Source organism: Leucopleurus acutus, assembly GCF_964270905.1.
Source record: "Leucopleurus acutus genome assembly, chromosome: 17".
Classification (NCBI taxonomy): domain Eukaryota; kingdom Metazoa; phylum Chordata; class Mammalia; order Artiodactyla; family Delphinidae; genus Leucopleurus; species Leucopleurus acutus.
In genome coordinates, this window is record NC_139159.1 from 39591165 (window position 1) to 39602958 (window position 11794).

Below are 11794 nucleotides of genomic sequence, written 5' to 3' on the forward strand. Positions count from 1 at the left end.
GACATGGAGATCACCTTCCTCCCCACAGATACACCAAAAATACATCTACATGTGGAACAACTCTTATAGAACACCTACTGAATGCAGGCAGAAGACCTCAGACTTCCCAAAAGGCAATAACCCCCCCACACACACACACACAATGTAACTGGGTAGAGCAAAAGAAAAAGGAAAAAACAGAGACAAAAGAATAGGCATGGGACCTGTACCTCTGGGAGGGAGCTGTGAAGGAGGAAAAGTTTCCACACACTATGAAGCCCCTTCACTGGTGGAGACAGGCAGTGGGCAAGGTGAAACATCAGAACCACAGAGGAGAAAGCAGCAACAGGGTTGCAAAGGGCAAAGCAGAGAGATTCCCACACAGAGGATCAGTGCCAAGCAACATTCACCAGCCTGAGACACTTGTCTGCTCACCAACCAGGGTGGGTGGGGGCTGGGAGCTGAGGCTTGGGCTTTGGAAGTCAGACCCCAGGGAGAAGACTGGGGTTGACTGCGTGAACACAGCCTGAAGGGGGTCAGTGCACCACAGCTAGCCGGGAGGGAGTCCAGGAAAAAGTCTGGACCTGCCTAAGAGGCAAGAGACCATTGTTTCGGGGTGCACAAGGAGAGGGGATTCCTTCCCTGTCTGCCCACAGAAGGCAGAGCGCCGCCTAAATGAGCTCCAGAGATGGGCATGAGCCACAGCTATCAGCACAGACCCCAGAGATGGGCATGAAATGCTAATGCTGCTGCTGCAGACACTAAGAATCCTGTATGCAAACACAGGTCACTATCCACACACACACACACACACACACACACACACACACACACACACATACACACACACACCAGGAGCCTGCGCAGAATTACACTGCCAGGGTCCTGTGATCCAGGGACAAGTTCCCTGGGAGAACACACGGTGCTCCTCAGGCTGTTGCAACATCATGTTGGCCTTTGCCACAGCAGGCTCACTCCAAATTTCAATTATAACTACTATACCCCTCCCTCACCCTGGTATGAATGAGCAAGAGCCTCCTAATCAGCCCTGCTTTAACCCCTTCCTGTCTGGGCAGAAACAGATGCCTGAGGGTGACCTACATGCAGAGGTGAGGCCAAAACCAAAGCTGAACCCCAGGAGCTGTGCGAACAAAGAAGAGAAAGAGAAATTTCTCCATGCAGCCTCAGAAGGAGCAGATTAAATTCCTACAATCAACATGATGTACCCTGCATCTGTGGAATACCTGAATAGACAACAAATCATCCCAAAACAGAGGTGGTGGGCTTTATGAGCAACTGTACACTTGGGGTTTGCTGTCTGTGACTGATTTGTTTCAGATTTTTATATTTCTCTTAGTATACTTTTTAGTGATTGTTATCTTAGGTGGATTTGTTTATTCATTTGGTTGCTCTCTTTTTTTATTATTATTATTGGTTTTTTTAATGTTTTTATTTTAATCTTTTTTTTCTTTCATTTTTCCCTTTTATTCTGAGCCATGTGGCTGACAGGGTCTTGGTGTTCCAGCCTGGTGTCAGGCCTGAGCCTCTGAGGTGGGAGAGCCGAGTTCAGAGCATTGAACCACAAGAGACTTTCTGGCCCAAAGTAATATCAGTTAGTGAGAATTCTCCCAGACATCTCCATCTCAATGCTAAGATCCAGCTCCAATGGCCCACAAGCTCCAGTGTTGGACATCCCATGCCAAACAACTAGCAAGACAGGAATACAACCCTACCCATTAGCAGAGAGGTTGCCTAAAATTATAACAAGTTCACAGACACCTCAAAACACACCACCGGACATAGTCATGCACACTAGAAAGAAAATATCCAGTCCCACCCACCAGAACACAGGCAGGAGCCCCTCTACCAGGAAGCCTACACAAGCCACTGAATCAACCTCACCCACTGGGGGCAGAAACAAAAAACAACAGGAAACATGAACCAGCAGATTGTAAAAAGGAGACCCCAAACACAGCAAGTTAAACATGGTGACAAGACAGAAATATGCAGTAGATGAAGGAGCAAGGTAAAAACCCACCAGACTAAACAAATGAAGATGAAATAAGCAGTCCACTGGAAAAAGAATTCAGAATAATGATAGTAAAGGTGACCAAAATCATAGAAATAGAATGGAGAAAATACAAAAATTGGTTTAACAAGGACCTAGAAGAGCAAAAGAGCAAACAAACAATGATGAACAACACAATAAATGAAATTAAAAATTCTCTAGAAGGAATCAATAGCAGAATAACTGAGGCAGAAGAACGGATAAGTGACCTGAAAGATAAAATAGTGGACACAACGACTGCAGAGCAGAGTAAAGAAAAATGAATGAAAAGACTTGAGAACAGTCTCAGAGACTTCTGAGACAACATCAAACATACCAATATTCAAATTAAAGGGGTCCCAGAAGAAAAACAGAAAAAGAGAGGGTCTGAGAAAATATTTGAAGAGATTATAGTTGAAAACTTCCCTAACATGGGAAAGGAAATAGTAAATCAAGTCCAGGAAGCACAGACAGTCCTATACAGGATAAATACAGGAGGAATATGCAAAGACACATATCAATCAAACAATCAAAAATAAATAACAAACAAAAAATATTAAAAGCAGCAAGGGAAAAGCAACAAATAACATAGAAGGGAATCCCCGTAAGGTTAACAGCTGATCTTTCAGCAGAAACTCTGCAAGCCAGAATGGGGTTGCAGGACATAGTTAAAGAGATGAAAGGGAAAAACCTACAACCAAGATTACTTTACCCAGCAAGGATCTCATTCAGATTCATGGAGAAATGAAAACCTTTACAGACAAGCAAAAGCTAAGAAAATTCAGCACCACTAAACCAGCTTTACAACAAATGCTAAAGGAATTTCTTTAGGCAGGAAACACAAGAGAAGGAAAAGCCCACCAAAACAATGAAGAAAATTGTAATAGGAACATATATATAGATAATTACCTTAAATGTAAATGGATTAAATGCTCCAACGAAAAGACATTGACTGGCTGGATGGATACAAATACAAGACCTCTATATAGGCTGTCTACAAGAGACCAATTTCAGACCTAGGGACACATACAGATTGAAAGTGAGGAGATGGAGAAAGATATTCCATGAAAATGGAAATCAAAAGAAAGCTGGGGTAGCAATACTCATATCAGATAAAATAGACTTTAAAATAAAGACTATTACAAGAGACAAAGACACGTACTATTTCATGATCAAGGAATCAATCCAAGAAGAAAATATAACAATTGTAAATATTCAGGCACCCAATATAGGAGCACCTCAATACATAAGGAAAATACTAACAGCCATAAAAGGAGAAATTGACAGGAAAACAACACTCCAGTTTCACCAATAGAAAGATCATCCAAAATGAAAATAAATAAGGAAACACAAGCTTTAAATGACACGTTAAACAACATGGACTTAATTGATACTTATAGCACATTTCATCCAAAAACAACAGAATGCACTTTCTTCTCAAGTGCTCATGGAACATTCTCCAGGACAGATCATACCTTGGGTCACAAATCAAGCCTTGGGAAATTTAAGAAAATTGAAATCATATCAAGTATTTTTTCAAACCACAATGCTATGAGACTAGATATCAATTGCAGGAAAAAAAACTGTAAAATATACAAACACATGGAGGCTAATCAGTACACTACTAAATAACCAAGAGAGCACTAAGAAATCAAAGAGGAAATCAAAAAATACCTAGCAACAAATGACAATGAAAACACGATGACCCAAAACCTATTTGATGCATCAAAAGCAATTCTAAGAGGGAAGTTTATAGCAATACAATCCTACCTCAAGAAACAGGAAAAATCTCAAATAAACACCTAATCTTATACCTAAAGCAACTAGAGAAAGAAGAACAAAAAAAACCCCAAAGTTAGCAGAAGGAAAGATATCATAAAGATCAGATCAGAAATAAGTGAAAGAGAAATGAAGGAAACAATAGTAAATATCAATAAAACTAAAAGTTAGTTCTTTGAGAAGATAAACAAAATTGATAAACGATTACCCAGACTCACCAAGAAAAAAAGGGAGAAGACTGAAATGAACAGAATTAAAAATGAAAACCGAGAAGTAACAACTGACACTGCAGAAATACAATGAATCATGAGAAATTACTACAAGCAACTATATGCCAATAAATTGAACAACCTGTAAAAAATAGACAAATTCTTAGAAAAGCACAACCTTCTTAGACTGAACCAGGAAGAAATAGAAAATATAAGCAGAGGAACCACAAGCACTGAAGTTGAAACTGTGATTAAAATCTTCCAGCAAACAAAAGCCCAGGACCACATGCCTTCACAGGCAAATTCTATCAAACATTTGGAGAAGAGCTAACACCTATCCTTTGCAAACTCTTCCAAAATATAGCAGAGGGAGGAACACTCCAAAACTCATTCTACGAGGCCACCATCCCCCTGATCCAAAGCCAGACAAAGAGGTCACAAAAAAAGAAAACTATAGGCCAATATCACTGATGAACATAGATGCAAAAATTCTCAACAAAATACTAGCAAACAGAATCCAACAGCACATTAAAAGGATAAAACACCATTATAAAGTGGGGTTTAACCCAGGAATGCAAGGATTCTTTGATATATGCAAATCAATCAATGTGTTACACCATATTAAAAAATTGAAGAATAAAAACAATGTGATAATGTCAATAGATGCAGAAAAGGCTTTTAACAAAATTCAACACTGATTTATGATAAAAACTCTCCAGAACGTAGTCATAGAGGGAACCTACCTCAACATAATAAAGGCCATATATGACCAACCCACAGCCAACGTCATCCTTAATGGTGAAAAACTGAAACCATTTCCTCTAAGATCAGGAACAAGACAAGGTTGCCCACACTCACCACTATTATGCAACATAGTTTTGGAAGTTTAGCCACAACAATCAGAAAAGAAAAATAAATAAAAGGAATCCAAATAGGAAAAGAAGAAGTAAAACTGTCACTGTTTGCAGATGACATGATACTATACATAGAGAATCCTAAAGATGCTACCAGAAAACTACTAGAGCTAATCAATGAATTTGGTAAAGTAGCAGGATACAAAATTAATGCACAGAAATCTCTTACATTCCTATACACTAATGATGAAAACTCTGTAAGAGAACTTAAGGAAACACTCCCATTTACCATTGCAATAAAAAGAATAAAATACCTAGGAATAAACCTACCTAAGGAGACAAAAGACCTGTATGCAGAAAAGTATAAGACACTGTTGAAAGAAATCAAAGATGATACTAATAGATGGAGAGATATACCATGTTCTTGGATAGCATGAATCAACACTGTGAAAATGACTACACTACCCAAAGCAATTTACAGATTCATTGTAATCCCTATCAAACTACCAATGGCATTTTCACAGAAGTAGAACAAAATATGTCACAATTTGTATGGAAACACAAAAGGCCCTGAAAAGTCAAAGCAATCTTGAGAAAGGAAATTGGAGCTGGAAGAATCAGGCTCCCTAATTTCAGACTATACTATAAAGCTGCAGTATTCAAGACAGTATGCTCCTGGCACAAAAATAGAAGTAGAGTGAATGGAACAGGATAGAAAGCCCATAGATAAACCCACACGTATATGGTTACCTTATCTTTGATAAAGAGGAAAGAATATACAATGGAGATAAGACAGGCTCTTTATTAAATGGTGCTGGGGAAACTGGACAGCTACATGTAAAAGAATGAAATTAGAACACTCCCAAACACAGTATACAAAAATAAACACAAAATGGATTAAAGACCTACTTGTAAGGCCAGACACTATAAAACTCTTAGAGGAAAACATAGGCAGAACACTCTATGACATACATCACAGCAAGATCACTTTTTTTTTTTTTTTGCAGTACACGGGCCTCTCAGTGTTGTGGCCTCTCCCATTGCGGAGCACAGGCTCCAGACGTGCAGGCTCAGCGGCCATGGCTCACGGGACCAGCTGCTCCACGGCATGTAGGATCCTCCCGAACTGGGGCATGAACCCGCGTCCCCTGCATCGGCAGGCAGACTCTCAACCACTGCACCACCAGGGAAGCCACACCAAGATCCCTTTTGATCCACCTCCTAGAGGAATGGAAATAAAAACAAAAATAAACAAATGGAACCTAATGAAACTTAAAAGCTTTTGCACAGCAAAGGAAACCATAAATAAGACAAAAAGACAACCCTCAGAATGCGAGAAAATATTTGCAAATGAAGCAACTGACAAAGGATTAATCTCCAAAATACACAAGCAACTCATACAGCTCAATAACAAGAAAACAAGCAACCCAATACAAAAATGGACAGAAGACCTAAACAGACATTTCTCCAAAGAAGATATACAGATTGCCAACAAACACATGAAAGGATGCTCAACATCACTACTCATTAGAAAAATGCAAATCAGAACTACAGTGAAGTATCATCTCAGACCAGTCAGAATGGCCATAATCAAAAAATCTACAAACAGTAAATGCTGGAGAGGGTGTGGAGACAAGGGAACCCTCTTGCACTGTTGCTGGGAATGTAAATTGATATAGCCACTATGGAGAACAGTATGGAGGTTCCTTTAAAAACTAATAATAGAACTACATATAACCCAGCAATACCACTACTGGGCATATACCCTGAGAAAACCATAATTCAAAAAGAAACATGTATGACAATGTTCATTGCAGCACTATTTACAATAGCCAGTACATGGAAGCAACCTAAGTGTCCATCGACAGATGAATGGATAAAGAAGATGTGACACATATATACAATAGAATATTACTCAGCCATAAAAAGAAATGAAATTGAGTTATTTGTAGCGAGGTGGATTGACCTAGAGTCTCTGATACAGAGTGAAGTAAGTCACAAAGAGAAAAACAAATACCATATGCTAACATATATGTATGGAATCTAAAAAAAAAAAGGATCTTACGAACCTAGGGGCAGGGCAGGAATAAAGATGTAGATGTAGAGAATGGACTTGAGGACACAGGGAGGGAGAAGGGTAAGCTGGGACGAAGTGAGAGAGTAGCATTGAGATATATATACTATCAAATGTAAAATAGCTAGCTAGTGGCAAGCAGCTGCATAGCGCAGGGAGATCAGCTCGGTGCTTTGTGACCACTTAGCTGGATGGGATAGGGAGGTTAGGAGGGAGGCTCAAGCAGGAGGGCATATGGGGATATATGTATACGTATAGCTGATTCACTTTGTTATACAGCAGAAACTAACACAACATTGTAAAACAATTATACTCCAATAAAGATGTTTAAAAAAAACCTTTCTCTTATTTCTACAATACAATAATGTCATATTTTATAGAATTTAAGACTCCATAAACTGTAAGAAACACAAATGTTTTATACACATTAAAATGGAAGACCAATGCCAATTAAACTATGGCACAAAGCTTCTTGTCACTTAATATTGTGTTCTATATTTTTAAAAAGAGATTTTTGTGACTTACTTGGACATAGATATTTATCACCATATTCCTACATAGAAAGCAAAATATAAGCAAAATAAATTAATTATTGCTTTGGTAAATGTCATTTGACAGGCAGTCCTTTAGCACATATATCAGTAGAAAACATAAGGTAGCTTCTACTTTTGGGGATCTTCCTTTCTAAGATCCCATAAAGCATGTGGTCATTGCCTTATAAGAAAGTGTGAAACTGGCTATTCCTCTGGCGATGGATATTACTTCACTGTATCACATTTATGCTTCATTACTCTGTTTCTGTGTCTTTCTATTAAATAAATTTCTATTTCAATGCCAAATGATAATGTAATATTTTAATATTTGTATAGCATTTAAACTCAACACATGTAGCCGACTCAATTGAAATAACAATAAGACTAGCGGTAACCAATTTACACATAAGCAGACAACAACTACTACATCATGATTGTCCTCTTACCATCAGTTGTAAGGCACATACTGGTTTTTTAAAATGCTGAAATGTGAAAACATGTGACTCTTAGAATTGAAGAATCCAATGACAGTCCCCTATATCTGTATCATGGTGGCTATTAGAATGAACTTGGTAGCCAGATAGACATGAGTACTGACTCAGTCATTTAACTGCTGTGTGATTGATACTGGGCAAGTTACTTAACCTCTGTAAGCCTTAGGTCATTTAAAAATAAGTATTATAGTAGTATCTACTGTACAGAATGATTATAGGGATGTAACAATGTAATTTCTAGACAAACTGCTCATTAAATATTAGATATTATGATTTTTATTAGAAGCATTATCTGTTTAGGTCTTCACAACCACCTGTGAGGTAGTAGAAAGACAATATTATCCCCATTTGCCGCTGAGGAGAACAAGGATCAAAGATATTTTGATCCGCACAAGATCATAAAGTCAGTAAGTGACTGGCCCCTTCCATATATATTCTCCCTAGATTGAAACTGATAAATATACATATATTTCCCATTCTTATTTTAAAAATATTGAATTAGCTTAAAGAAAATAAAAATGATCTGAGAATCGTGAATATTTTTTGTTCTCCAGCAGCCCACTCCTCTTTATTCTAAAAACAATACCCCTTCCCAACTTTCAATCCATGTGCTTTGAATCCAACCTCAATTCCTGGGTCCAGGGATGGAACATAAGGCCCAAGTTCAGCTAATCAGAACTTCGAATTCCCCTGGCTACAAAGATTGATCAAAGAATAGGCACTTAACTCAAGCCAAGTTAGTCAGAATAAATCAGAGCTAATCTCAGGACTTTTACTTGAATAACCAGAAAGAGATATTTCAACAGAAAGGACATTTCCCTCTTCGGTTTGGCTTTGACTTGAGGAGATGTGAGGCTGGCGCAGCTGCTACCATCTTGTGACCACACTGATCCTGAAAATGGAGCCAAAACATGGCCAATCTGGGCAACAGATAGAAACCAGCTACTAAATCCAATAAGTGGGTTTCTGAATCCAGCCATGCTTGAATTTACCCTATTTTTTACTTCTCAGTTATTTGAGACAACAAATTCCCTTTCTCTGCACAAATTATAGCTTTCACCTCCTGAGCAAGGGACTCGAGGTGGGCAGTATAAGCCTAAAAGAGCTATGTGTTTAACAAGCACCAAGACTGCCATATCCAATACATAATTATCTTTCTTCTGAAAAAAGCAAAATTGGCCAAATGGTAATGATTAAACACAACTGATCTGCAGTGTACACAATTCCCAGAACATGAAACAAATATTTACTGTGTCAATTTCCATATCATTGGCCAAGCATCCTAAGGGCTTTCTATATTAATTTATAGTAGGCAACACTATGGAAAGAGTTGGTTTAGATAAATTTAAATATCTATGGTGTCAGTGACACACACATAGAATTGTTTATTTCACTATACCTAAGTCCACTCTGCTTGCTATCATCATGCATTTGGAAATGGTTGACACTATGCAATTAAATTTTCTGTGTTTTAATCCTTTAAAATCTGACTAGTTAGAAACGCAAATATAATTAACACAACTAGCTGGTTACAATAATTTATTCAGACTTATAAAATTTAAATATGGTACAGAGTAGAATCTAGGCTCTTCAAAACAGCACTAGCACTAATATTTGAATATAAAAAGGGAAAAGAGGAAAATGGCAAATTTAAAACCTTGTTTACTAGGTAAGTAGTTAAGTTTCTTTGCTAAAATGTAAAATAATATTTATTGAGAAATTTAGTGTATCTAAGGTTCTTCCAGGAGAAATTAACAACTGCTGGGACATTTGTAAACTTACAGAGAAATCTATATATTCCCCGCATCCTAGGATTCCCCTCTTATTTCCACCAGTAAGGGAACTACAGTACTATTTTGATTTTCTCATTCTTTCAACATGCTGACTTAAGGTGTTGCTTTAACATAACGTTTTTAAACCATCTACTCCTACTACTAATCCACATGTTTTGTAAAAATGTTTGTACACAGAATGGGATTCCAAAGAGAAACAGATTGTAACTTAACACCACACACAGAGTTTAGTTGGATTTTATATATAATTCTATACAGTATAAATAATAAATCTGCAAAAACACATGTGTTCAATAAGTATGAATATTAGCATACACATACACTTCAATTTCAAATGTTATTCCTCTTTCTCTTTCATTACAGGTCAAAAATCCAGAGGGAGGTGGGAAGGAGGAGGTGGGGAACCCCCCTTAATTTATCACCTCAATAAATGATCCACACATACATTTTCCTTGAAACAGTAATTACTACTATCTTCCCTTGATATGGCAGGTGAAGGGTTAAACTAAAGAAGTCTTGTAGTTTGCCATGACTGAAATGAAGGTCCGCTGTGCTCCTTCAGCCCTCATGAAGTTTTCTGCTTCTCTTTCCTATTCTACCCTTGCTGTGAGGTGTGGTGTCCTGTCGGTTACCTACGAACATTCAACTTCATAGGATGAAATAAGAAATGAGTTAACGTAGTAGCTGTGATCTGATCTTTATTTCACTAGATGAGTTTTTCAAACTTTTGAAAACTCAGTAAGAGTATATTTCCCATCACAACTCAGGACACACCAATATTTATGTTTATACATGTGTATGTCTGACTGAAGCAAGAATTTCAACCAGTGTTGACCCTTACTATGTGTAGTGCACTCTGATACCCTTTATTTTATTTTATTCTAATCTTTGTATTTCTTTCAAATGCTATTTAAGAACCACTAAGTTGATTCCATGATCCTTCAAGTCTTGACCTAAAGGGTTGGAAAACACTGTCTCAAGAGATGAAAGCAGCTTAAGCTAGAAAGAGCTTGAGTCTTGAAATAGGTTTAAAATCTGACTTTGCTATTGACGGCCATGTGACCTTTGGCAAGATCCTTAGCTCATATGCTCAGTTTCCTCAACCACAGAATGGAAGTAATATTCCTACTTTGCAGGATGATTGTGAGGATCATTGAGTTGACATGTGAAAATCCAAGCCCATTCTCTGATATATGGTAGAATGAAAATAAATATTAGTTCATGGATCATCCCTTAAATCTCAAAAAGCCTAAGAGGGAGCAAGCTCTCTGTAGAAACACTGTTTTTCAAACCCTTTTAAACCTTCTCCCTCTCCTTCCTTCTCAGTCTTTTTCACAAACTCATAGACAAAACACTTGTTTAAATTCTCTAGTCTGTTAGGGGCCAAGTGAGCCACGGCCACGGCCACGGCCACATCGGCAAACACCGGAAGCAACCAGAAGTCCAGGGTAATGCTGGTGGCATGCGTTGCCACAGGATCACCTGCTACCAGGCTACCTTGAGAAAGTTGGTATGAGGCATTACCACTTAAAGAGGAACCAGAACTTCTGTCCAACTGTCAACCTTGATAAATTATGGACCTTGGTCAGTGAGCAGACTTGGGTAAATGCTGCGAAGAACAAGACTGGAGGTGCTCCTATCATTTATATGGTGCTATTGGGCTACTACAAAGTTCTGGGGAAGGGGAAGCTCCCAAAGCAGCCTGTCATCGTGAAGGCCAAATTCTTCAGCAGAAGAGCTGAGGAGAAGATTAAGGCTGTGGGTGGGGCTTGTGTCCTGGTAGCTTGAAGCCACATGGTGGAAGATTCATTAAATGTTAACAAGTGCTTTTCAAAAAATATAAATCAATAAATTCACTAGTCTAAAGAATAAGAAATTACTAAATAAGGAACATTTAATATCTCAAACTTTTCCACCAATTTCTGTGCAGACCTAATAAACAATTATTCGGAATATTGGGTCAAAACCAGTATAAACTTCAAAATTCTTGGAGTGATCCTTGTCCATTATGATCTGGCTCTGTTTTCATCTG

General features: G+C 38.1%; 1 pseudogene across 1 annotated transcript; it reads left to right on the forward strand.

Annotated features, from left to right (window-relative positions):
• The first annotated feature begins 1964 nt into the window (after nt 1-1964).
• LOC309974383 (large ribosomal subunit protein uL15-like) lies at nt 1965-11550 on the forward strand (annotated as a pseudogene). The gene is made up of 3 exons: nt 1965-2005; nt 10126-10144; nt 11135-11550. The product of its transcript is annotated as a large ribosomal subunit protein uL15-like (transcript).
• The last annotated feature ends 244 nt before the right edge of the window (nt 11551-11794 follow it).